The sequence below is a fragment of the Hemiscyllium ocellatum genome, chromosome 37 (genome assembly GCF_020745735.1).
Source record: "Hemiscyllium ocellatum isolate sHemOce1 chromosome 37, sHemOce1.pat.X.cur, whole genome shotgun sequence".
Taxonomy (NCBI): Eukaryota; Metazoa; Chordata; class Chondrichthyes; order Orectolobiformes; family Hemiscylliidae; genus Hemiscyllium; species Hemiscyllium ocellatum.
In genome coordinates this window covers 13,614,112-13,642,018 of record NC_083437.1, presented here as the reverse complement: position 1 = coordinate 13,642,018, position 27,907 = coordinate 13,614,112, and the positions used below count along the sequence as shown (strand labels likewise).

The 27,907-nt window shown below is 40.6% G+C and overlaps 1 protein-coding gene across 4 annotated transcripts in view; it reads left to right on the top strand.

The window, feature by feature from the left end:
- The first annotated feature begins 499 nt into the window (after positions 1-499).
- Positions 500-27,907, top strand: part of mtor (mechanistic target of rapamycin kinase) — a 474,957-nt gene continuing 447,549 nt past the window's right edge. Inside the window, exon 1 of one of the 4 annotated variants that reach the window (XM_060852056.1) lies at positions 500-581. The gene's annotated coding sequence lies outside the window, so the exon portion shown is untranslated. Of the gene's footprint in view, positions 582-4,883; positions 4,988-27,907 lie in introns of those variants that run through there. The other 3 variants (XM_060852057.1, XM_060852054.1, XM_060852060.1) reach the window with 3 other exon arrangements.

Here is a 27,907-nt window from a genome sequence, read left to right as displayed (position 1 = left end):
GCGGACCTCTTGCTCTTTACCAAATATAGCTATGAGATCACTCAGCTCAACCTGAACTACAGCAATGGATAGACAGAGCCTCAATTTATCTCAAAGAGTGCACTTATACTGTATAGCATTGTTTGGTATTACATTGAAATGTTAGGCTAGTATATGTGTTTGAGATCTTGAGAGGAGGCACAGTGCTACTGAATGCACTCTATATTCTTACATTTGGTGTTTTGGATCCATTATAAATTGAAAAGAGAAAATACACAGTAGGTTCATCCGCATTTGAAAAGAGAAGGCATGGGTTAATGTTTCTACTATAGAGCTTTTGGGCTGAAACTTGCTTTTCGCTGTTTCTCCGTTATAATTCATGACATGCATTTGTTAATTCTGTTGGAGTGGGAAACATGTAAATTTAGTGCTGTCATCTCAGTTCCATGACTGTAAGGTAGGTCAAAGCAGGTTCCACAATGCTGGCTGCCTTTTCATGCTGTTGGCGGTTGTTATACTCAGCAAGGGACTTACCAGCATGTACTGAGAGAATGTGATTAAACCAGCCTGCTCTTATGAAAGGAAACATGAATCTCTTAAAGGTAAGTTGCACTAAATAATATCACCAAAATTTAAATTATGGTTAAGTGAAAATCAGGCCTGACAGAGGGTTCCAGGGTGTAAATTGCAGCAGTGGAAGCTTATCATGTGGAGGTGGATAGGAGGATAAACACCATTGATCTATGTTGGGGGTCAGGAATCTCTCAAGGACAACCCTTAGAAGAAATTGAATGTAATTACTAGAAAGGTGAACTCCTGGATTTGATTTATTGCTGTTGCATGTACCTTAAGTACAATAAAAAGTTTTGTTTTGTAGGCAATACAGGAAAATCATAACATAAAAGGACATACAGATCGTACGGTGATTGAACAGAGTGAGGCATACAGAGTTACAGCTGCACAGGACGTGTATAAAAGCAAGACCAACATTAGATTTGAAATTTGAGAAGTCCATTCAGTGTCTAATAATAACGGGAAAAAAGTTGTTCTCGAACCTGTTGATTTAAGTTTTTGCATCTTCTGATTGACAGAAGAGTTAGAAGAGATTATAACTGAGGTGCGAAGGGTCTTTGATGATGTTGGCTGCTTTTCTGTGGCAACAAGGTGTAGATGGTGTCAATGGCTGGGAGTGTTCACAACTGTCTGTAGTTTCTTGCATCCTGGGCAGAGCCGTTGCTGCACTGAGCGGTGATGCACCAAGATAGAGTGCAAGGATTCCAGTCCTGAGCACCTCAAAGCAGTGTGACAAGAAATTTCATGACCTCATCTGTGTAGAGGATACAGCTGATAATCATGCACACCAGGTTGTGAGACCCATTGACTGGTCTGCCAGACAGACTCTTATATTGAATAAGAATGGAGAAATATGATTCCAGAATGACACAGTGTATCGCACAGAGCTTGCCCCCTCTACAGCCTCTCTTCAATCTGCATGTTCTGCTCCAGGCCCAGAGACACTACAAATGCAGTCCTCCATATTTGCTGAAGCTTTTATATAGTCAGGTCCACTCCTTGTCTACTTCCCCCATAATAACATTCCCAAGAGAGAACAGCAGCAGTCTCTGGCAAATCCAGGAATTGACCAAAACCTTCCAAAACTCATGAATAGCCCTTTGCAATTGCAGAAGTTCTTCAAAATTACGTTAACAGGCAAGTTAGGTGTCTGTCCTATTCAATTTGTCAGTGCAGGAGCCATCTTGCAGCTCAACATTAGCTCATTATAAGGTGACAGAATAAATTTGTTGTCTGAATCTGCATAGTGCAATTTAAACACATTGTTGCCATGATGGCCAGCAGAAGAAGCATCAATGAATATTCAACACTTTCAAAGGTCACTACTGAAAGCCAGATAGTGGCATCTTGTCCAGCAGTCCAATGTCCTTTTGCATTACTATATGGAGTCTCCAATAGCAGGAGTGCAATCAATGTCTACAAATAATTCAAATACCACTTGATTACAAGGTTCATGTAGGTGGCTTCATGTCATCAGAGGGTTTACTGATCTTTGCCAAGAGTATTGTGTACTCATCGATCAGTGGTTTCTGCCAATGGTTTAAATTTAGTATTCCCACACGCTTTCATTATTTTAACCATTCAAGTGGTCATACCAATTCATCCGTTACTTTTCATATAAATACCAGAAATGTTTTGGCAACATCTATCTTCAAGCAAAGCCTTAAGTGACTCATTTAATTGACCACTGAGACCTTGCTGCACGTGTCCAAATAGATTGTCATAGTTACGATATCAGAACAGTGATTGTACTTAAAAAATACTTAATTAAATGTGAAATGCCCTATGTGAGATCATTCTTCTTTCCTAATTCATACCTTTCATGTAATGTCTCTGAAAACCAAAATTGATTCATCTTTGGAATCATTTAAATTCTTATTTTAATTATTTTTAGATTTTTTTATCGAATCTATTTTTCTCATCAACCTGTTTAGAGATGATATTACACACCAGTGACCAACTGGTGCTATTTCACTGGCTTTGCAATTGATTTTTCATTGGTTCAAAACCAATTAGTGTAATAAATTACACTGCTGGCAAAGCTGCTAATTGTTTTTCAGCTGCAATCTTGCTCCTTTATCAATAGGTCAAGAGAAAACATTTCTTTGTATTTATAACGCTCTTAAGAAATCTAGTACGAATAACATAAATAACTCGACATGATGTTTTTGTTCTAATTAATGTTCAGTTTCACTAAAGGCTTTATTTGGATTCAGCATTTGACTGCGTGATTTTGACCTGAAGAATGGCTTTTTTTAACTTCACCTATGCCATGCTGAGAAAGTAGATAAATGCATGGCTCTGAGCTTCTACCCACATTAATTGAAACTGATTTATTGAAAAAAGGCAGTGTACAGCCAGCAGCTGACACACAATCCTACTATCAACAATAACATGCATGGATTCCAGAACACCCTGGCAGTGTAACCTTAAGAAAGTTACATGACGTTAAAATGCGTCACATTTGGTGTAAAGTTACACACCTTATCATCAGTAACTTTCTGTGAAGTGGAGTCGTGTAGTATGTTCAGTCAGCTCCTTATTTATGGAATCATAGAATCGCTACAGTGTGGAAGCATGCCATTCAGCCCATCAAGTCTACACTGACCCTCTGAAGAGCATGCCATCAGGATCTACCCCATACCAAATCCCAGTAACTCTGCATTTCCCATGGTCAATCTACCTAGCCTGCACATCCCTGGACACTGTGGGCAATTTAGCATGGCCTATCCACCCAACCTGCACATTTTTGGACAGGGAAAGGAAACCAGAGCATCCACAGGAAGCCCACGTAGAAACAGGGAAAATATGCAAACTTCACACAGTTGCCCAAGGGTGGAATGGAACCAAGGTCCCTTGTGCTGTGAAGCAGCAGTGCTAACCACCGAGCCACTATAATCAAGGAGCACATAACCTAGATTATGTGCAAGTCTGTGATATTACAGCAATTTAAACAGTTAATGGTGTTTTTAAACTTCAGGACATCTGTCTCAACAAAAATCCAATCTTTATGGCATATAATGTGTAAGTTAACACATAGGGCAACACTCAAATCATTTCATACAGGCAGTGATGTTTAACCCAAGAACCCATGTCAACATGTAATTAACATACGGGAGGAGGTATGAAACTTACACTTAGTGTGCAATATGCTTTTTTACACTGAAATTTCATTGGCCCTTAAATAAAGTAGAGCTGCATGCCACTAAAGTGCACATACATAAACAATATAATGGTATAGAAATGTATTTCTTTCCCTGGCTTAGTGATTAAACAGAATTTTACTGTTTTTACTATTACCACTATTCCAACAATAGCTTCAATTGGACAGTGAGGAAAACAATAAAAGACTTTGGGAAGATACAAGATAGTGGAATTGGCAGAGAAATGTATGATAAAATTTAATGCGGCTGAGTGTGAGATAATACATTTTGGGAAAAAGAGACAAGAAATTACACTTAATGGAAAGACTGTGAAGCTGATGAATAAACAGCAACCTAACTGTTCTAACACATAAGCCCTTGAAAGATGCCAGTACTGACGAATAAACCATTAAGTGTGTCAATAAAAGATGGACATTATAAATGAGAGAGTATTGAATCCAAACATAAAGAAGTAATGATTAGTTTGTATAAAATATTAATTTTTTGTTATGGCATCCTATCCATTATGAGAAGGAAATACGGAGTATGTGGTATTGATTCACTTGAGAAGAAAAATCATAGATTTGAGTAGAAATAGGATATTTTGGTTATTTTCACTGCAGCAAATAAAATTAATTAAGGATTTTATAAATGTGTCAAATTATAATAGAAAACTTTGGAAAAGACCATTTCTTCTCATGGGGATTTAGTCACAAACAGTCATCATTTTAAAGGAATACTAAATGGGGAGAGAGATTTTGACATATTTATGTATGACAGAAGTTTGTTGGAGCAGGCAACATCTTACCACAGAGAATGGACACCATTGTGTATTTAATGCAGGATTGATTACCTCTTTGAAAATCAGGAAGACTCAAATAATGGAGACAAAGAAAGCATTATGTTGAGTGTTTGAAGCTGTGTGCAAATGTTCAGTCTATGCTGAGACTAAGTTGATCCAATTGTCACAAAACTGGTCCCTTTTTTCTAAAAGTTGTTACTTTTCTTGAGGATACTACGTCCTTGATGTTTTTGAGAGGGGTAATAAACCGCTCTCGGTGCTGATCAGACTGGTTTGGTACAGAGATTAAAGCGTATTGAGAGGCCTTTTTGTTTATATGTAAACAGATGAGATCAGGTCAAAGTGGTCATGTTTTAGAAGTGACCTGAATAATGAAAGGGGAGTGGTCAACTCTCTAGAGGAGCAGTTTAGTTCAGTCCAGAACTAGTTGGAAGTTCAACAGTGAGCTGTGTGGAAACTCTCTCTCTTTCTGCCTTTCTAACTGCAACCTGTAAGCATGTATTCCATTTGTACTGGGTTGAAGGTGGTTTGTTTATCGGGACTGTTGTATATATTCGGAAGAGCATTATTGAATCTGGTTTGGATATACTGCATTCTGTAGGGTTCGTTATCCTGTTCGTTGTGTTTCGTTGTGTTTCATTGTGTAATCTTGTGAATAATATTTTTGTCTGTTTTGAAACCTTGTAGTCAACCCAACCATCTCACTCTGGGTAATCTTCACTGTACACTTACCGAAACAAATTGCAAAGTTGTGGTCTGGGTTGCCTGCTTAAGAATGTTCTGAGTGTTCTGGCCTAGCCCATAACACAATTATCTTGTTTCCTACTTTCCTCAATAGCAAAAAGTAGATATTGCAAAGTGGCAATCCATCAGTTTTCTGGTTCTCTTCTTCCAGAGATCTTATGTTCCCTTGACCATACAAGTACAGAGCTAACAGTAAAAGTGCGGTGATAATGAACTCCCTGTATGTTCTGTCAAAAGCAATAAAGTCCACCTTTCGAGATGTAGTTTTCCTGTGTGTCTTCCCTACAGTAGGTTAATTACCAACCAAGATAAGCTGCTGCTATATCAGGTCCGTTATCTTGATTCTACCCTGTTAAGCAACTCATGCTGTGCATTTTGCCTCCAGCAGGATATTTTTGCCTGATGCAGCAATGATTATATTATCACTTGGAACGTAAAAATACAGATATGGAGACTGTGTTATTAAACAATACCACAGACATTCATGACAGACGACTAATATACACAAACCTAATGGTAAGATCCTGTGGAGTGTTGTCGAACAAAGAGACTTTGGAGTACAGGTTTATAGTTCCTTGAAAGTGGAGTCCCGTGTAGACAGGATAGTGAAGAAGGCATTTGGTACGCTTGCCTTTATTGATCAGTGCATTGAGTATAGGAGTTGGGAGGTCATATTGCAGCTGTACATAACATTGGTTAGGCCACTTTTGGAGTACTGCATTCAATTCTGGTCTCCCAGCTATAGAAAATACATTGTGGAACTTGAAAGGGTTCAGAACAGATTTGCAAGGATGTTGCCAGGGTTGGAGGATTTGAGATTTAAGGAGAGGCTTTATAGGCTGGGGCTATTTTCTGATGAGCCTCAGAGGCTGAGTGGTGATCTCATAGAGGTTAATAAAATTACGAGGGGCATGCATTGGGTGAACAGCCAAGATCATTTCCCGAGGGTAGGGGAGTCCAAGACTATAGGGCATAGGTTTAAGGTGAGAGGGGAAAGATTTAAAAGGGACCAAAGCGGCAACTTTTTCACGCAGAGGGTTGTGTGTGTATGGAAGGAGCTGTCAGAGGAAGTGGAGGAGGCTGGTACCATTGCAACATTTGAAAGGCATCTGGGTGTGTATAAGAATGCAAAGGGATATCGACTAAATGCTGGCAAATGGGACGCGATTAATTTAGGATATCTGTTCAATAACAGGAAGGGTTTGGAGGGATATGGGCCAGGTGCTGTCAGGTGGGACTAGATTGGGTTGGGATATCTGAAAGGTATGGTCGAGTTGAGCCGAAGAATCTGCTTCCATACTGTATATCTCAATGACTCTAAATATTACATTCACAGACACATCAGTGTCTGGACAAATTTTAAACTATTTGGTTAAAAGGAACAGTGTGCTTTCATTAGTGTAACATCTATTAGTTGATACTAAATAAGATAAAGTCTGAGACATGCTATGCAACAGTGACAACATCATGAGCATGTCTTGTACAACTATCCTGGCGGGGATTCAAGATGGCGGCGATCTAGGAAGATCGCGTTGCAGAGCTCCACATCGCAGCACAAGTGGGATGAACTTTCAACCCATCCAACCCGAAGCATCGTGATATCCTGGGACTCCAGAAAGACCAGGGAGTCCCAAGAAACTTTAAAAAGTTAACTTACCTGCATTTCCTGCCATCCAGAGTTGCCAAAAAAGGGAGGAGGAGCATCTGAGACCAAGTCTGCAGCCCAGTCTGTAGGATTCTTGGACTCAATTACTGTCCAGGCCCTGGTGAATGAGCTCACAACATTTTGTGAGATGTTGGGGAAACAAATAGAAGAAAAGCTGGCTCCAATCTCTTTCATGCTGCAGAAGCATGAGCAGCAGCTGGGAGACCTGGAAGAGAGGAGGAATGAGGTTGAGCACAAGGTCACAGTGGTGGAAGCTAATGCCAGTTCATCCAAGGAAAGGATCCAAGCCCTGGAAATGCAGGTCCTAATTTACACAACCAAGTGGATGATCTTGAGAACAGGGGCAAGAGAAAAAACATTTGGATCATCGGTCTACCTGAGGATAAGGACGGAGAGCGGCCTGTGGAATTTATTGAGGACTCGCTGCTGAAATTCCTTGACTTGGAGGCTGGCATGAGAGGATTGAAGATCGAGAGGGCTCACTGGGTCATGGCGCAGATATCTGGTATGAGTCAACGTCCTCATCCTCTCCTGGTATGGTTCCATCACTACAGGGATAAGGAGAGAACCATGGAAGCTTCCAGCATCCCGGGGAAGGATCTGAAGGCCCTAATTTACAAGGACTCTAAGATCATATTCTTCCAGGACTTCTCAGTGGCGGCGATCCAGAAAATAAAATCTTATCATGGTGTCAAAAGAAGACTGAGGGAACTTGAGATTCAGTACTCTCTGAGATATCCGGAAGTGCTTCAGACCACCTTAGATGGATCCATACATCTCTTTGACACGTCAGAAAAGACAAGAGACTTTGTGGACAAAATAACTCAATCAGAACAATTTAGTATATATAAATATTAGTGTTGTTTGGGTACGTCTTTGTCATTTTGTAAAACAAACAGAGGAAATCCAGGTGGAGCTTTCTTTTTCAATTTTTTTTCTATTGATAATAATTTGGTTTAAACTATGTTTGGCAGCGGTTGAGATATGTATTTTCAATTTCTAAGCTAAGGTATTCCAAAGGATAGATGGGGAATTTACCCTTTTATTTCTTTAAAAACTTTTTAAAAATTTCATAGTGGTATTCTATGGTGTGTTTACTTCCTTTGTGTTTGCAGTGCAGCTATAGCTGGGAGAAGTGAAGGTGGCTGGGGGGAGTGGTTAGATGCCTAGCTATGGAATGGTAGTTGCTCCCTTCAGGCAGGGGTGAGTTCCTCTATTCAGCACTGTTGGCACTTGATATGTTGATTTTTTTTAGTTTTTATTGTTTTTAAGTTTTAATAGTTTTGTAGGTTTGTTAAATGTAGTGGTCTTAGTTTATGTAGTTTTTATGTTTGGTGGATCATGTGACACTAAGGCTCAGCAATTTGTGATTCAAGTTCCTCCTCTCTGGAATTTAAATGTTACCACAGAAGGTTATGGCTAATGACTTGATTAAATAGTGTTCATGGAATATCAAGGGAAGTCATTCACCAATTAAGAGGAAGAAGGTACTCTTGAGTCTTAGAGGGGAGAAAGTGGATATTCCTTTGTCACAAGAGACACATTTGGATGACAGGGAGCATTTGAAATTACAATAGAATGGCTTTGACTGAGTTTATTTTTAATCATTTAATACCAGAAGTAGCAGAGTGGCTGTATTGGTTCGGAAGAATCTCCCATTTAAGTTACTGAAGTATATTAAAGACACACACGGGAGGTTTGTAATTCTTAAAACTTTGATAAATGGGGAAGAATATGGTGTTTTAAATGTTTATTGCCCTTCGGCTCATTCCCTAAAATATTTGATAGATGCATTTTCTAAACTGATCAGTCTCGAGTCCTGGCATATCATTACAGGGGGAGATTGTCAAAAGGTCCCTTAATGCCTTCTGTACAAACTAAACAATTAGTGGTTCTGTGTGTGAAGTCAGGGTTGGTGGACCTCCAGAGGTGTCTCCACCCTACAGGCAGGGATTTAACATTTTTCTCCAATCTGCACAGGTGTCACAACAGGATTGTTTCTTTTCTGACCCCGTGGCAACCTTAGACTTGGTGGCATCTTGTACAATTGGTAATATTACCATCTCTGATCATGCTCCAGTGTACCTGTTGGTTAAGATTAAGGACATTACAGTGAGTTCGAGGCACTGGTGAATGGATCCCTTTATCCTCAAGGATAATGAGTTTGTAGAGTATTTTTCTAGGGAATTTTGGGCATTCCTAGACATTAACTTAGGCTCAGTTGGTAGTTCATCCATCTTTTGGGAAACTGCCAAAGTCTATGTTAGGGGTTAGTTATTTCCTACTCCATCAGTAGGAAGCGGCAGAAGGGTGAGCAGCAATGTTTCCTCAAAGCACGGTTGAAGGCAGCCAAGAAGGCTTACTTTGACAGATCCCCGTTGTTCAAACCACAGAGGATTGCGGCGCTGCAGTCTGCATTGAATTCCATGCTCACACGGATGACAAAGCAGGAGCTTGCTTTTGCAAAGGAAAGGTTGGTGACCGGCTAGGCAAGTACTTAGCAAATCTCTGTAGGAAAAGGAGCCACAAGCCATTACGATGATTAAGGAAGAATCTGAGAACCTAACATGTGACTCTAAGAAGATGAATGTGGTGTTCCAGAGATTTTACTCTGAATTATCGCAGTCTGAGGGTTGTGAGGAGGGGTGGGCCAAAATAGAATCTTTTTTTAAGGATCTGAAGCTCCCAGGTGTCACCCCCGAGCAAGAGTCCTTTCTCAATGCTCCATTATCAGAGCAAGAATTGCAGGGAACTGTAAGGCAGTTTCAGAGTGGAAAGGTGCCCAGTCCTGGTGGACTTCCCAGTGAATTCTATAAAGAATCTATAAACATACTGTCAGGCCCAATGCTCAATATGTTGAATGACTCATACAGCCATGATTGTCTCCAGCCATCTCTGAAAGAGGCCAATATTTCACTTATTCTTAAAAAAGGTAAGGTCCCGGAGGACTGTGCTTTGTATAGGCTCATTTCACTCTTAAATGTGGACTTTAAAATCCTTTCTAAGACTTTCATGTTAAGGCTGGAGACTGTGTTACCTTCTATTGTTAAAGAGGATCAGATGAGCTTCAAAAATGGCAGCAATTTCCTCCAATAATGTTAGGAGGCTGCTTAATGTAATTCAAGTATGCCAACAACAGTCAGGGACTGTTGATACAAGGACTGGTGATTTGTCTAGATACAAAGAAAGCATCTGACTGAGTTGAGTGGCAGTACCTTTTCTATACTCTGGAGTGGTTTGGTTTGGGCAAAGTCTTTATAAGATGGGTAAAGGTTCTCTACAGTGGCCCTTCGTGGTGGTTATCACCAATGGGGCACGATCAAGCAATTTAAACATTTTTAGGGGCAGCCGGCAGGGCTATCCCCTTTTACCACTGCTTTTTAAGTTGGTGATTGAACCATTGGCGGAGGCCATTCATGGGGATCCCAACCTATCAGCTCCAGAAGTGGGGTCAAAATTACATAAGATTTTGTTGTATGCAGACGATGTCCTAATCTTTTTGACAAATCCAGCAATTTCAGTGCCTCAGTTGATACAATGCATCTACGCATTTGGTGCTTTTTCAGGGTACAAGATTAATTTTGTGAAAGCAGAGGCTATGCCTTTGAATGGTCTTACAAAGGAGTAAGCACTTGAGGGCGAATATCGATTCCCATTTAGGTGGTCACAGGGGACTCTTGTGTATTTGGACATATTCATTACTCCAGTTCTGGATCGGCTGTTCAAAGCCAATTTTGTTCAATTAGAGTCATAGAGTCATAGGGATGTACAGCATGCAAACAGACTCTTCAGTTCAACCCGTTCGTGCTGACCAGATACCCCAACCCAATCTAGTCCCACCTGCCAGCACCCGGCCCATATCCCTCCAAACCCTTCCTATTCATATACCCATCTAAATGTCTTTTAAAGGTTGTACCAGCCTCCACCACTTCCTCTGGCAGCTCATTCCATATACGTACCACCCTCTGCATGAAAAAGTTGTCCCTTGGGTCCTTCTTATATCTTTCTCCTCTCACCCTAAACCTATGCCCTCTCGTTCTGGACTCCCCCACACCAGGGAAAAGACTTTGTCTATTTATCCTATCTATGTCCCTCTTAATTTTGTAAACCTCTAAGGTCACCCCTCAGCCTCCGAAACTTCAGGGAAACAGCCCCAGACTGTTCAGCCTCTCCCCATAGCTCAACTCCTCCAACCATGGCAACATCCTTGTAAATCTTTTCTGAATCCTTTCAAGTTTCACAATATATTTCCGATAGGAAGGAGACCAGAGTTGTACACAATATTCCAACAGTGGCTTCACCAACATCCTGTACAGCAGCAACATGACCTCCCAACTCCTGTACTCAATACTCTGACCAATAAAGGAAAGCATACCAAACGCCTTCTTCACTATCCTATCTACCTGCGACTCCACTTTCAAGGAGCTATGAACCTGCACTCCAAGGTCTCTTTGTTCAGCAACACTCCCTCGGATCTTACCATTAAGTGTATAAGTCCTGCTATGATTTGCTTTCCCAAAATGCAGCACGTCACATTTATCTGAATTAAACTCCATCTGCCACTTGTCAGCCCATTGGCCCAACTGGTCCAGATCCTGTTGTAATCTGAGGTAACCTTCTTTGCTGTCCACTACACCTTCAATTTTGGTGTCATCTGCAAACTTACTACCTGTACCTCTTATGCTCACCTCCAAATCATTTATGTAAATGACAAAAAGTAGAGAACCGAACACCCAATCCTTTATTTGACAAAATTAAACAAGACTTTCAAAGATGGGAGGCACTTCCGATCTCGTGGTTGAGTCGAATAGCACTTATTAAGATGAATATTCTCCCCCATTTGCTCTAACCTATACAGATGGTCCCCCTGATTTTTAATAAGCAAATGTTCAGGAAGCTAATGGCTGGTTCAGCTTCTTTATTTGGCATCATAAGCGGCCCCTCATTAAATTAGCTAAACTGCAACTGCCTCACAGAGTTGGGGGGGAGTGGACCTCCCAGACATTAAAAACGACCAACTGAGCTCACTTTTATCCTGAGTGAGTGATTGAGCTTGTGGGGATCCTCTTTCAATCTGGTTATATATCAAAGCCTCCCAGGCAAGGCGCCCCTTACCAGTTTGCTGTTTTTGGTAAAAATGAAGACAGTTAGGGAATATTGCTGTAACTCAATAGTCATCAATACTGTTAAAGCATGGAGAGCACTTCAGCAAAGGGAAGGCAACATTGGCAAAGCATCTTCCTTTACACCTTTAGTGGGTATGCAGCGTTTTCAACCGGGGATTATAGATTCAGGATTTAAACGTTGGGCAGCTAGGGGTGTGTCTTGCATGGGCGATTTATTTGGGGAAAACATATGATGTCTTTCAATCAGTTAGTACAGAAATACGAGCTATCTAATAGGGACCTCTTTCAGTTTTTTTTCAAGTTAGGGATTTTATTCAAAAAAGTCAATACTTTTGACTGATCCCTACAAATCCGACACAGAGAGGGGAGGGGGATGCTCAGTGCTGAGAACACACTTTCTGTCAGGACTTTATATCACCAATTGGGCAGTGTCCCCTTAGATGAGTTCCTCAGAGGCATGGGAAGATATTTGGGAAAGTGCAAGAAAGATATCAAGTTGTAATGGGACCCATAAGATTCTCACAGGGTCTACTTGTCTCCGGACTGTTTGTCAAAATTTAAACCTGCGGTATCTTCAACGTGTCCCAAGTGCAAGGTCTGTACGGACATTTTTACCGTTGTCTCTGGTCCTGTGGTAGGCTGCAAACATATTGGACTACTGTAGCGGATGCAATGGAGAGGATTTTGGGTGTAAGGGTGGAGAAGGACCACACCTCTCTTCTTCTGGGCCTGCCCAGTGAGTTGCCTGCAGATGTGCATAAGAACAAAACTTTTCAATATCCTCACTTTCTGTGCAAAAAAGAATATCTTGCTAGGTTGGATATCCAAAAACCCCCCGGACCTGTCGGGTTGGCAGAAGGTTGTTGTGGAGCATATTCCCCTGGATTTTCTCACAAATATGGTACACCACAAAACTGAGAAATTTTATAAAACATGGCAGCCCTTCTTGGAATACTGGGACAATGATTTATCTGTCACACTAACAAGGGCTTTTATACAGCCGTAATGTTTGTGTTTTACGAGTCCAATATCCGGGGAGGAGGAACTGTAAACATGTGAGTGTCTTATTTGGCTGAGCTGAGTAATTACTATTTATTAGCTTACTGTTGGTTATTATTTATTTACTTAGTTAAATAGCTAGCTTGTTTTTTTTATTCTATAATTTTCTATATATGTTTATACATTTGTACAAGAGGGTGAGTTGTTTTTTTTAAACTTGCGTTTTTTTTGTACTGTTTGCAATGGTGTTGTTTTGTATTTGTTGTAATATTTTTTAAAATCTATTTTTCAATGAAAGTATACTTTAAAAAAGTATACTGACCATTATTGTGAATCATAACACAACAGCTTGGTGTCGAATTGATATTGCAATCATATGTGTTTCCCTTATCGACGTTGCAGCCATAAAGATTTCCTCACACCCACATACTCAAACATTGCACGCACAGAGTTATAGACCTGTTTCAAGCTGATATATAAAGATCATTAAATTCTTCTGTAGCCAAGATACAAAATTTTGTGGTTATCTTCATCTAATCTGCTCGCTTTGTCATCTACAAGTATTTTCCAAGAGCTCGCTATTCGATTAAGTGTGCTTCCTGCTGATGTTTAGAAAACAAAAGCCACCACTGCCTCCCTACCCCCACAGCTTCCACCCCTCCCCCTCCCCCCCCCACCACTCCCCACCCCCGCCCCCAAAGCACTGCAACCTCTCAGCAGGAAATAGAACTGAGAATGAGTCAATGGCTGAGCAATAAAAGGCCATGTAATCAATCATGTTTAATTGGTCTTTGCAGACATTATTGTTTAGATCTCATATTAAAAAAATGTTGCAGTTTCACTCAGGTGCTATCACCTTTGGTATTCTTACTCTTCTCTACACTTCTAAATGGGGAATTGTTGTATGCCATAAACAGCTGCAAAATGAATTTCCAGGATCTTTTCCTTCAAATTTGTTCCAGTGTTCACCAGTCAGAGACAACAGACTGAGCATGGTGCAATATGAATATTTCTGTGTATCACATCATTTTGAACTTTTAATGGAAATTGTTCATGAGATAGTTTCAAAACCCTTCAGCAAGAGCAGAGAGAAAGTTACATTTACATGGGTTACTGAATAAGGCAATGATTATGAAAGCATTACTGTTCATGTTACATTGGCTCAACCTGTTATAAGGCAGTTGGTACCTGAAAGATTGAAAGAACATCAATGATTGTTCCCACTTGGAGCTAACCAGTTTCTGTTCCAATCTCTAAATTATTGTTCTTGTGCAAAGTCCAAGTAAGTAACAATAATGAGTTGGCCCAGGTGTCTCACAAAAGACCATCATGTACTCAGGTATAACATAGACATTAAGTGGAATAAATCATACTGCTAATCAAGATTGAATCTATTTTCTACCGAAGACTTAATGTGGACATCCTTTCCCATTTGATTTCAACAACTTAGACTAATCGCAATAAGAAAGAATAAATCTCCCCAAGGCATCTCAGATGTTTCTGTAGAACAATATACACTATGCTAACAGAATTATTTCAGGAGTACAAAAGAAGCCCAGGCAAGAACAAGTAAACACATTAATTTACTTTATCGGTCCATTAGCAAATCATATCTTAAGGCAACAGAATATAATAGATATTTTTCACAATATTGGAACAGCAATTGACAATTACTTCATATTAAATATATTTATTTTATGCAGAAAGCAATATTGCATGAAAGAATACAGCTTCTAGAAGAACCTATTAATGATTTTGGTACATTTTCAGGATTTTGTGATTATGGTGGTTTACAAATAAAACTAATTTGAATCAAAATTGATATCGGAATCTTTGAGGCATCTCAGATATTGAACAATCAGAAGAAGGTCTTACATTGGAAAGACCTGTCCAGATGGTGTTAGAAACTGAAATTCAAAATCAATACAAGCGAACATCAACTAGAAGAAAGTGATTACCGCAGATGCTGGAGATCAGAGTTGAAGATTGTTGAAATGGAAAAACACAGCCTGTGAGGCTGCATCCAAGGTGGAGGAGAATTGACGTTTCGAGCATAAACCCTTCATCAGGAATGAGGCTTGTGGCCCAAGGGGGCTGAGATAATTGGGAGTGGGGTGGTGCTGGAAACATGATAGGTAGATGAAGGTGGGGGTGAAAGTGATAGATCAGAGAGGAGGGTAGAGCAGATAGGTGGAAAGGAAGATGGACAGGTAGGACAGTTCAAGAGGGCGCTGCAGAGTTGGAGGGTTGGATCTAGGATAAGGTGGGGGCTGCCAGATCTAATCTTCCAACTTGGCACCAACCTCCTGAACTGTCCTACCTGTCCATCTTACTTCCCATCTGTACATTCCACCATCCACTCCAACCTAACACCTTCACCTCTATCTTCATCTACTATCACATTTCCAGCTACCTTCCTCCCCCACCCCCCCCAGCCACACCCCCTTCCCATTTATCACCCAGCCCCCTTGGGCCATAAGCCTCATTCCTGATGAAGGGCTTATACTCAAAACGTCAATTCTCCTGCACCTCAGATGCTGCCTGACCGGCTGTGCTTTTCCAACTCCACACTCTTCGACAAGGGAGCATGTGCCTAACTCAACAAAATCATCGAATCTTTGTCAACGACTTAAGGCTCATTGTTCATCAGGAAGGTATGTTTTATTTTGAACCTTCTTTGCCCAAAACTACTCATAGGATTAGGAAAACCTAAAACAGAGTATAGTACCACAACTGTAAAGATACTGTGGCTTTAAGAAACATATTTTGTCTTGGTTTTTTTTAAAGAGAGGTTTTGAGACAGATACAGAGCGGTTCAAAGCCAATCAAGTAAATAGCATGTGAGGCTCAGGTTTTATTTTAAAGTTGGAACAATAGGAGCAGCCTGAATGGATAGAGTTAGGCTCCCACAGAACCAGGGTTTTTGTTTAGCTTTCAGTAACTGTTGGGAGTTTGAAGTTGGCACTGGAAACTGTTTCATCTCTCTCTCTAGGCCACAAAAAAGCTGGAGTTCTCTCTGCTGTCAGAATCGAATGTCAGACAGTCTGTTTTATTGAATTTGCCTTTGTTAAAGGTTAGATTCCCTACAGTGTGGAAACGGGCCCTTCGGCCCAACCAGTCCACACTGACCCGCCGAAGAGTAACCCACCCAGATCCATTTCCCTCTCACATACCTAACACTATGGGCAATTTAACATGGCCAATTCACCTGACCTGCACATCTTTGGACTGTGGGAGGAAACCGGAGCAACCAGAGGAAACCCACGCAGACACGGGGAGAATGTGCAGACTCCACACAGACAGTCTCCTGAGGCTGGAATCGAACCTGGGAGCCTGGCGCCATGAGGCAGCAGTGCTAACCACTGTGCTATCGTGGATTGAAATTTTACCATATTGGAACAGTTGCTGTTTAGTAGTTAAATAATCTATTATTATGTCAAGTTTCCCAATAGAGTTAAACTTATACCAATTCTTCTTTCTTTTATTTATATTTTAACAGTCAGGTAGAAATAAAGTATGTTTTGCTTAAAGTCAGGTACTGTAACCAATCAAATTATATCTGGAATATAGCATCTTGCACATGTCTCGGAAGATTCCTCATCCATTAATGGTGCAAGTAAAGAATCAAATACTGGTGATGACATTGATTATCGCACAGGAGATTATCAGCCTGACATTCAGGCATGATCACCACACTGAAACCCAACAGTTTGATTAGAATGTGTGTTGATCTCACACAATTCAATAAGGCAGCGGCTACAGAAATCTTCCCATGCCTCTTGCAAGTAAAAGCTTATCCAAACTTTTCCCAAAGCAAAGTCTTTTCTAACAAGAGCTTCTGGCAAATTCCCTTAAATGAAATGTCCAGGCTTTTTATCACGTTCATCTTCCTGTTTGCAAGGTTTTGTTCCAACAGATTGTCTTCAGCTCCAAAGATCTTCAAAAGTTGAAGGATGTTACCCCACAGGTGAGGTGCCAGAACACTGGAGGTGGGCTAATGTGGTGCCATCATTTAAAAAAAGCTGTATGGAAAAACCCGGGAACTATAGACCCGTGACATCAGTGATGGGCAAGTTGTTGGAGGGGATTTTGAGGGATAGGAGTTACATGCATTTGGAAATGTGGAAAAGTGAACCAGTGCAGGACTTATGCAGTTAATGGTAGGGCCCTGCAGAGAGTTGCCAAACAATGAGACCTATGGGTGCACGTGCATAATTCTTTGCAAGTAGAATCATAGATAGATAGGGTAGTGAAGCAGGCATTTGGCACACTTATCTTTATTAGTCAGTACATTGAGTATATGAGATGAGGCATCATGTTGCAGCTATACAGGACATTAGTTAGGCCACTTTTGGAATACTGCATACAATTCGGGTTGCCCTTCTATAAGAAGGATGTTGTTAAACCTGAGAGGCTTCGCAAAAGATGTACAATGATATTGCCTGGACTGGAGGGCTTGAATTATAGGGAGAGGATGAATAAGCTGGGACATTTTTTTCCCTGGAGTGTCAGAAGCTGAGGGATGACCTTATAGAGGTTTATAAAATCATGAGGAGAATGGATAGGATGAATAGCCAAGGTCTTTTTTCCCAGGGTGGGGAGTCTGAAACCAGACAGCATTTGTTTAAAGTGAGAGGTGAAAGATTTAAAAAGGACCTGAGGGGAAACATTTTCAGAGGGTAGTATGTGTCTGTAATGAGTTGCCCAAGGAAGTGCAGGAGGCGAGTACAATTACAACATTTAAAAAGCATCTGAATGGGTGTATAAACAGGAAGGGTTTAGAGCGATATGGGTCTAATGCTGACAAATGGGTCTAGATCAGATCAGAATGTCTGGCCAATACAGACAAATTGGACCAATGGGTCTATTTCCTTGCTTTCTGATTCTATGTCCTATGGATAATATAGTGCATAAAACAGAAATGACAGAAGTTCATGATTATGATCTTTAAAAGACTGTGAGCAGCACGGGTCACACTTAGGAGAAATTGTGGGACACGTCACTGACAAGGATGGCATAAAGCCAGATCCTAAAAAAACTAGGGCAGTAAAAGAGTTTTCTATGCTATGGTCAGTACATGATTTATTTAATAAATTTTTACCCTACTCGGTAACCAACAAAGAATCCCTGAGACACTAACTTAAAAGTTTTAAGGATGATGTTGGGATGCTTTTTCAGAAAATGAGTAACAGGCAGACTTCCACAGGTGTCCTGGCCCATTACAATCCATCATTCCCAACTGTTATTGCTGGGAATGTCTTAGCCATAGGTATTGGAGCAGTTTTCTTCTGAGAACAGGTAGAAGGATGCAGAAATCCATTTGAGCAGTTCTGACACATAAAAGTGATACCAGTTATATTTGAATCATGGGCCTGTGAGAGATTTCCAGAACTTAATATTTCTGAAAATTTACTTTTTAAGATTACTTATCTGGTTTTAGATAAGCTATAATATTTTCCAACTGATATTAGGAAGATCAAAATCATTGTTTTTCCTGATTGGCACAAGCTGTTTCTCTTCAACACCAATTCCATTCCATGCCCTTGCCACTGCCTCAGACTAAACTATTTGTGAACTTTTTCATTCCCAGTCTGAGTGTCTGCCACAACGTCCTCTTCATAATTAAAACAGCCAGCTACCTCTTACGGTACATTGATCACCTGTTCCTGTATCTTTATAATTAAAACCCTAACCTTATTTTATTATCACCACATTCCTACTCCAATAGAATATTAGAAAATGCTGGAAATACACAGCAAGTCTGACAACATCTTCTGGGAGGGAAACAGAGTTTACAATTCAAGTCGATGGATCTTTATTATCAGTAACCTGCAACAATAATTCTGTACCTTTCTCGATAGGTGCTGCCCAACTTATGGAGTGGTTCCAGTGTTTTCGGTTTTATTTGAGATTTGTGTTTTTGATCAACCCAATGTTCTCTTGACTTTGGAACCCATGCTTCAATCTCTGTAAACTGAAATTCATCCAAATTCCACAACCATTATTCTAAGCTGCACCCAGTCTCACATCATCCCAATCCTTCTACCTATACACAATGTCTCAAGGTTTAAATTCACATGACGGCTTTGAAATTTTTCTGTGACCTCACCCTCCCAACTTCTGTAACCTCCTCAAGCTGTTGCTAAACTGTCTATTCATCTGCCCCTTTTGTCCGTAACTTGCTTCTTTATTCCATGACCAATGTGTGTGCTAGTTCTAGGCTGACAATTTCTCTATATTACTGAGGGAGTGCTGCACTGTCAGAACAGGTGCTACTTGGATAAAAATAAACTCTGGCCCCTCTTCTGACTCAGGAGAAAGTGAGGACTGCAGATGCTGGAGATCAGAGTCAAGAGTGTGGTGCTGGAAAGGCACAGCAGGTCAGGCAGCAGCCAAAGAGCAGGAGAATTGACGTTTTGGGCATAAGCCCTTCTTCAGGAACAATGATGAATTCCTGATGATGGGCTTATGCCCGAAATGTCAATTCTCCTGCTCCCCAGATGCTGCCTGACCTGCAGTGCTTTTCCAGCACCACACTCTCAACCTTCTTCTGACTCAGTTGGACATAAAATATTCTGTGGCACCACACGAAGAAGATTAGGGGAAATCTGGCCAATTTTGTCTCAACCAATCACTCCAAAACAATTATTTGAATTGAATCCCTACAGCAATACCCTGGAGTTGTTCAGGGAGAGGTGGGCGCCACGGGGTGTAGAGTGCATCATTTCCCCCTCCAACTCTATTTTGATTTAGTCCCTGCCCTCCCCTTCACTGTTTGATCACACAGCACTGCTCTTTGATGTGAAGGGCACTGCTTGTCACTGGCCACCCGGGTGTTTTCCTATCTTCCTGGTGGTGGAAATTGAACAAAGATTCGTGCACCTTGTGTCTCTCACTGTGTCTCACACCTGCACACACACACCATGGGTGCTGGGGAAAAATAAGCACTACCGCAGTTAGGCGGTAGTGTGGGGGGGGGTTAATAAAAAAAAAGAACAGGAGTATATTGCCCTTTTAAAAAAAAGGACAAAAATTTTTTAAAAATTGAATCCCTACAGCATAGATAGAGGCCATTTGGCTCATCAAGTCTGCAAACAGAATCCCACCCAGACTCACCATCCCCATAATCTCCCATTTGCTGTAACTAACCCAATTGGACTGCAGATCCCTGGACACTAAAGGGCTATTTCTGACATAGCTAATCCGCCTAGCCTGCACATCCTTGAACTTTGGGAGGAAACCAGAGCAACCAGCACAAATAGGGAAAACATGCAAACTCCTCACAGACAGACGCCTGAGGTAGGATTGAATCCAGGTCCCTAGCACCATGAGGCAGTGGTGCTAACCACTGAGCCACCATGTTGCTGCAGTTGGCCAATGTTTCACACAGTCTGCACACCAAATAGCTGCCATATTCCTCATATTATAACAATGACTACACACTAAAGTAGAGAGGAACCTCAATTATCCAGCATTCAATTATCCGAATATTGGATTATCCGGCAAGATCACAATGTCACAATGCTCAGCTAAACTATATTATCTCTTATTCGATTATTGGAATTCAATTAACCGAATTAAATACTCCGTGCCCGTGTCCTTTGGATAATCGAGGTTCCTCTGTAGTAGTATTTAGTTGGCTGTAAAGTGCATCCAAAGTTCGTGAAAGATGTTATATAAACGCAACATCTGTATTCTTTGCCCTAATTAAGAATGATTCACTTGAAACATTAGCACGAGGCAAGTGTCTAACTCATAAAAGACAATACAGTTTTCGAACCAAAGTTATTGCAGGAGGAAAATGAGCCCACTGAAAGAACTCCTTGATTGCTTAGGGTTCGTTATTTTGTCGAATGCAAACTCAGCAATAATTTCAAAGCACCATCATGGCCAGGAAATAACCTACATAGAAGAGTCCAGTGGTGCAGTGGTATTGTGGTGATGTAGTGGAAGCTCCAGGTTCAAGTCCCACCTGCTCTGAAGGTGTGTCATAACATGTCTAATAAGGCTGATTAATCTAAGGTAGGTTGAGTCACCAATAGTTTACTTAGTGGGTGAGGTTCATTAATGCAGGATGTGGTTTTATATTTATTTGCAAGATTATGTGTAACCATAACAAAGGTTCCATCTATTTGAACTGTACTGCCCTAGTCTTTCTCTAGTTTGAAAGGGGTTGAAAAATCCCCAATTAGGGAATGGCTATAGAATTAAGGGTCAAAGTTGGTACGGTGAAACACAGAAGTCTTTCTTACTCAATTTTTCCATCAGAAAGCTGATAAGGAATGCATCAATTTATAAATGCCAGAAATTCATCAGCACTTCAATGCATCACTTGTAAGCTCCAGTTTTGTCAATGAATAATGCAAATGAGAAAATTATTAGACTGACAGTCAATTGACATTGGTGCCAATGTTTGATATCAAGAACACTGAAGTTTCTGACATGACAAAGAGTGACCCGGGTTACTAAATTTTAAAGATACATTTCTATAAATTCAACATTTACAAAGAGGAAGATCAAGCCCTACTGGTAGGTCATTTTGAGAAAACCTTGTAACATTTTAAAGATCTTAAATGAAAACAAAACATGAATCAATCTGTTAATTTACAAACCCTAGAGAATAACCTCCAATGATATTAAAACTGTAATAACTGGTTATTCTGTGGTGTTTCTGAATAATGTTTCTGAATTGAAGAATGCATAGATTCCGTGAACACCTGTCGGCAGGAATGTTAGGTCCTGAAACATTATTATGGGAAACTCCAGTTCAGGAACAACCTGTACTGAACAAACACAATATGACTACAGTCATGATGGCTATCTGTTACTGGGTTCGTGATTGGAAGTACTAAAAATGAAATCAATGAGAGAAAATCAAGCTAGTGAGACAATTTTACTTTTGTTCCACGTTTTTGTGCTTATGTACATGATGGATGGCAATATTGGAATATGTAAACAAGTGCTGTTTCAATCATGAAATAAAATTATCAAACACTCCCAGTTCCAATTCTAATCAGTGAAGCATTCAATTATTAGCTCACAGGTAAACACTGAGTTAGGGCTAGCTTTCTGTACTCTGTGATGTTTCTGTTACTGAGTTTTCACTTGATAGTCACAGTTTGTTTAAAACGTTAAGAAGATTTGACAGGATAGCCTCAGAGAAATTATTTCCTCTGGTCGGGAAAGAACAAACAAGAGAGCATTCTAAAAAAAATGACAGCAGTCCATTCAGGAAGCACTTTTTCAATACAGAAAAAGTTGAAGCTTGGAAAAGTGTCTCACAAAAAACTGTAAATGCTGGGGACTTTGATGCTCTTGTCGAAGCTCTCTGCTAATTAAAACCAAAACACCCAGAAAAGCTCACCTCGCCTTGTAATCTGCGAAAAGTGTGAGTGACTGGAAGAGAAGACCTTAAGACCATAAGAAATAGGAGTGGAAGTAAGGCCATTTGGCCCATCTAGTCCACTCCACCATTCAATCATGGCTGTTGGGCATTTCAGCACCATTTACCCGCACTCTCCTCTTACCCTCAATTCCTTGCAAGATTAAGAATTTATCAATCTCTGCCTTGAAGACATATAACTTCCCGGCCTCCACTGCACTCCATGGCAATGAATTCCACAGGCCCACCACCCACTGGCTGAAGAAACGTCTCCTCATTTCCGTTCTAAATCGACCCCCTCTAATTCTAAGGCTGTGCCCATAGGTCCTAGTATCCCCGCCTAACGGAAACAATTTCCCAGCATCCATCCTTTCTAAGCTATGCATTATCCTGTAAGTTTCTATTAGATCTCCTCTCAACCTTCTAAACTGTAATGAATACAATCCCAGGATCCTCAGTCGTTCATTGTATGTTAGGCCTACCATTCCAGGCATCATCCATGTGAATCTCTGCTGGACATGCTCCAGTGCCAGTATGTCCTTCCTGAGGTGTGGGGTGCACTTCTAATTTCCACTACTTAAAAAGAGAAATAACAATTTATTTTCCTAACTTTAACTGTGAATACTAAACAGAATCTAAGCTTCCTTTTTCTTAACTAATATCTTTCTGAACCCAACTCTACAAAAATGTTGCTCCAATAATACAATTATTAAACATTACATTACTTAATCTCAAGACCACACAGTCTCTTATGCTGTCTTCCTTCCAGTCTTCTGAATCTGTTACTTCCTTCTGTCCTTCCAATTCTGTTGTCTTCTCCCTGGGTCATCTTCTCACTGTTTTTACAGGAAAAAGTACCTTTTGGTGGAGAGTGCCTTCTTAGCTTTTTTTGAGAACAAGATGTTTATTTCTTTGAATGGCCTACAATCTCCAGTTCTACTGCAGTTGCTCTGACCAATTTTCAAGATGCCCCCATTTTTTATACTCCCAACATTGTTCTCTCTCATTGGTCTGATGTTGTCAATACAATAAATTCAAACTCAATTGGGTTTTAGTATCCTGGGCATAATTTAAATTAGGAGGAGAAAGTGAAGTCTGCAGATGCTGGAGATCAGAGCTGGAAATGTGTTGCTGGAAAAGCGCAGTAGGTCAGGCAGCTTCCAAGGAACAGGAGATTTGACGTTTTGGGCATAAGCCCTTCTTCAGGAATGAGGAAAGTGTGTCCAGCAGGCTAAGATAAAAGGTAGGGCTTATGCCCGAAACATCGAATCTCCTGTTCCTTGGATGCTGCCTGACCTGCTGCGCTTTTCCAGCAACACATTTGCATCCATAATTTAAATTAATTGGTTACGTTTGAATTAGATTAGATTCCCTATAGTATGGAAACAGGCCCTTTGGCCCAACTAGTCTGCACTGACCAGTAACCCACCCAAACCCATTTCCCTCTGACTAATGCACCTAACACTATGGGCAATTTAGCATGGCCAATTCACCTGACTTGTTGTCAAAACAGCAACCAAAACTCAGGCAACCATTTAACAGCCATTTGCTATATGTATCTGTTTTGGAATGGCCCATCTCTTAGCTGTTCTGTTCTGGCATCTGTGGCTGTACTTTAAATTTACTTTAAATTCCAGAAAACACTTACTATCTTAAAATGAGCATATACTCTTTCAACTTGGTAACACTCTCTCAAGACTAAGATCAATAGATGTTGGTGGTTAAGGATATGGAGAAAAGCAGTGGGGTGGGGAAAATATTTTTGAGATTCAGATTCAACATGATTCGTGGGCGGCACGGTGGCACAGTGGTTAGCACTGTGCCTCACAGCGCCTGAGACTTGGGTTCAATTCCCGACTCAGGAGACTGACTGTGTGGAGTTTGCACATTCTCCCCGTGTCTGCGTGGGTTTCCTCCCACAGTCCAAAGATGTGCGGGTCAGGTGAATTGGCCATGCTGAATTGCCCGTAGCGTTAGGCAAAGGGTAATGTAGGGGTATGGGTGGGTTGCGCTTCGACGGGTCAGTGTGGACTTGTTGGGGCGAAGGACCTGTTTCCACACTGTAAGTAATCTAATCTAATGATCTAACTTAATGGAGGGGAAGAGCTGACAGGTTAAACCAAGGCTCTGCAACCATAATGTTAAGTAGAGCAATTTTATTTTAAAATTTAGTCAAAATGGTGTATTTTAAGAGCCGAAGTGCTATCAACAATAACAAAAACAGGCCAGGGCCATTGATTTTTATGTAACACACTTTAAATTTCATGAAGTTACATGTATTAACATAAATGAAAAGAGATAGCTGACAACAGAATCCCTACTATCCACCCCTTCAAGTCTGCACCAACTCTCCAAAGAGCATCCTATCCTCCATTTATCATTGCTAACCCACCCAGCCTGTACAACACAGGATAATTTAGCATGGCCAATCCACTAAACCTGCACATCATTGGACTGTGGGAGGAAACCAGAGCATTCACCAGAAACCCACATCGACACATGGAGAACATGCACAGTCACTCAAGGCTGGAATCAAACCAGAGTTCCTAGCACCACTCATGAGACATGAGTGCTAACCACTGCACCACCATAAATACTTTACAAAGATTTTAACTAGGAGAAGTTGCTAACTGAAGATGCCAGTGATGGACTGGGGTGTACAAAGTTAAAAAGCATACAACACCAGGTTATAGTCCAACAGGTTTAATTGGAAGCACACTAGCTTTCGGAGCAACGGTCCTTCATCAGGTGATAGTCTAATGAAGGAGTATCGCTCCGAAAGCAAGTGTGCTTCCAATTAAACCTGTTGGACTATAACCTGGTGTTGTGTGATTTTTAACTTTGCTAATTGAATGTTGCTTCCTCATAAGTACCATGTTCATAAAATTTTGAAACAATGAAAGAAGTCATATCATTAACATCAATTCCTTCCTTAAATTAAATTAAAATATTTAATGTGATTTCTATCCTGGATTATCCTCCGAATTGTTCTATGTCTTTCTGAATTGTGTGCAGTTGTTTTAATTTTCAAGCTGGAGTGTAAACTTCCCTCATTCAAGTAACTTCTTCATTTGCTTTTTGTGAAGTAGATAGGGTGGGAAAGATGGTGTTTGGCAAATTTGCCTTCATTGGTCAGAACATTGAGTATAGGAGTTGGGACTTCATGCTGTGGCTGTACGGGACATTGGTGAGATAGTGGACAATTTAACGGACAAGAATTTTTAAAATTGCTAATTTCTTACCATGTCTTTCTGCATTGTGAGCATATTGAGGAAGAGTTGTCTGAAATCTTATTCAGTCAATATTTGAAAGCTGCTGTCACTTGGGAGCTACAGGTCAGATGACAGAAAGCTGTTGCAAAACGCTCCACAGCCCATGTTGTCAATGTTCGGGCTAAAGTATCTACATATTCTGTCCAAACAATGATAATGCAACTTTTAACTCTGCTGATCATAAGATGAAATACGTTGAATGAATCCTCAATTGAATTCCTCTGGAACACATGCCATTGTTAAACATTTGTTAGCACAAATCTGTGAAACTGGAAACTCATCATTCACAAGCAAATAAAACCACACTGGCAAGATTCACTGTCACCTAAAATAAGGCAGTCACAGATATTGAAACAGCAATCAGAAGTGGGATCACCATCTGAATTTCCATGCCAGATCAAATGGAGTGAGGCTGATTGTCCTGACCTACTGCTGCCATGGCTGAGATTGTCTCGCTCAACATAAGCATTTCTCCATCTAGCAGGGCTTCTCCCATCTCAGATTTATAATTGGATGATTTGAACTGTTCAAAGTTCTTCCAGTATAACAGGCACACTGCTGAGACACTGAATAATGAGGCAATAAGCTAATCCTATCAGACTTTGAAGAATTAACACATTAGCAGTTACAAAAATGCAAATGAGCCCATTTAACACTCTACCTCAGTGAGTGGGGGACAGGAGCTGCAATGCCCCAGTTATTTGAATTAAGAGTTAATGTCATGTTGATTCCATATCCTGAAGCATTTCTCCAGAAACAACTTGCAGCCCAGACTTGGAGATAACAGAGGCTGGTTTCTGCATCAGTTGGTTCTTGTGTTCTAATACAAGAGCCACCTTAGGAAATTCAGAATGACATTCCAATTGTATTTGCTTAGGAAGTAATCTGGACTTTACCCACAATCTATCAATTTTGTCAAAATAGAACCCTCTCAAATTGTTTTTGTGAATGCAGGGATAGGCTAATTCTTTGATAAGAATGAAAAAATAGGAGCAGAAGGAGCTCATAAAACCCCTTGAACTACTCCACCACTGTGGTGAGGAAATGGCCTAGTTGTATTATCCCTGGACTGTTAATCTAGCAACCCAGGTAACGTGCTGGGTACCTGGCTTTGAATTCCAAGACAGCAGATGGTGGAATTTTAATCCAAAATATCTAGAATTAAGAGTTTAATGATGATCATGAATCCATTGTTGATTAGTGGAAAAAAAACCCATCTGGGAAGAAAACTGCCTTCCTTACCTGGTCAGGCCTACCTGTGATTCCAGACACACAACGATGTGATTGACTCTTAGGGATGGGCAATAAATGCAGGCCTAGCCTGTGACACCCTTATTCTGTGAATGAATGAATTTTTTTTTAAAAATTCAAATAGAATAGAACATATCAATTTTTCTCTTAATCAAGGTGCCAGTGAGAAAATTTTGGAAAAATGACATTTGACACAGCAATAATCATATTTTTTTTAAATCCAAAGCAATAAATTGATGATTTAAATAAGTAGGTAATGAATAAAAGTGGCAATTGAGAATGTCCAAACAGCAGATTGAACTAATTAAACCTTTTTTTATCTCCTCAGTAAGAAGCCAAACCAGCCACAGGTTGATTGGTGGTTGGAGAAATACTGTTCGGTTATGTGTGATAATACATCCAGATATATAAAAAAACAGAAGAGATAAAGAGAAGCAAAACTAGAGAGACAGACTAGGCTGCAAGTCCTTGATCACCAGAAAAAGAAGGCTTTGTGAACCAATTCTGACTTAAGAAGTCAAGTTTAATTAACATTCCACTGGTGTGCAATCTGAGCTGGGCAAAGCAGAATTCATGTGAAAGTGAAACTAGGAAGAGGGTTGCTTTTCAGACTGAATTCTTCTCAAGCCTGTTTTACTGATCGGTCTTGGGGGTCTCTCCATCCCACACACATTCCCTCGCTGCCCACCCATTCAGGCGTTTACTCTCCCTTCAACCCTGACTACCTCCTACTCTCTCTCTCTCTCTCTGTCTCTCTCTCTCTGCAACAGAGTCTACAAACACTGCCTCATACATATAGGACGCTGTTTGGGCTTGGGAGAACCAGTCTGCCATCTTGAATTGCATTCCTACAAGTTGGGGAGGCACTCTCTTATGAAGGAGTCTGGTTTTCCAATGATTTGATCTCTGCCACAACCTGGAACCCACTTGATGTTTCAACCTTGCTTGCCACCCAGTGTCCACCTGCTGC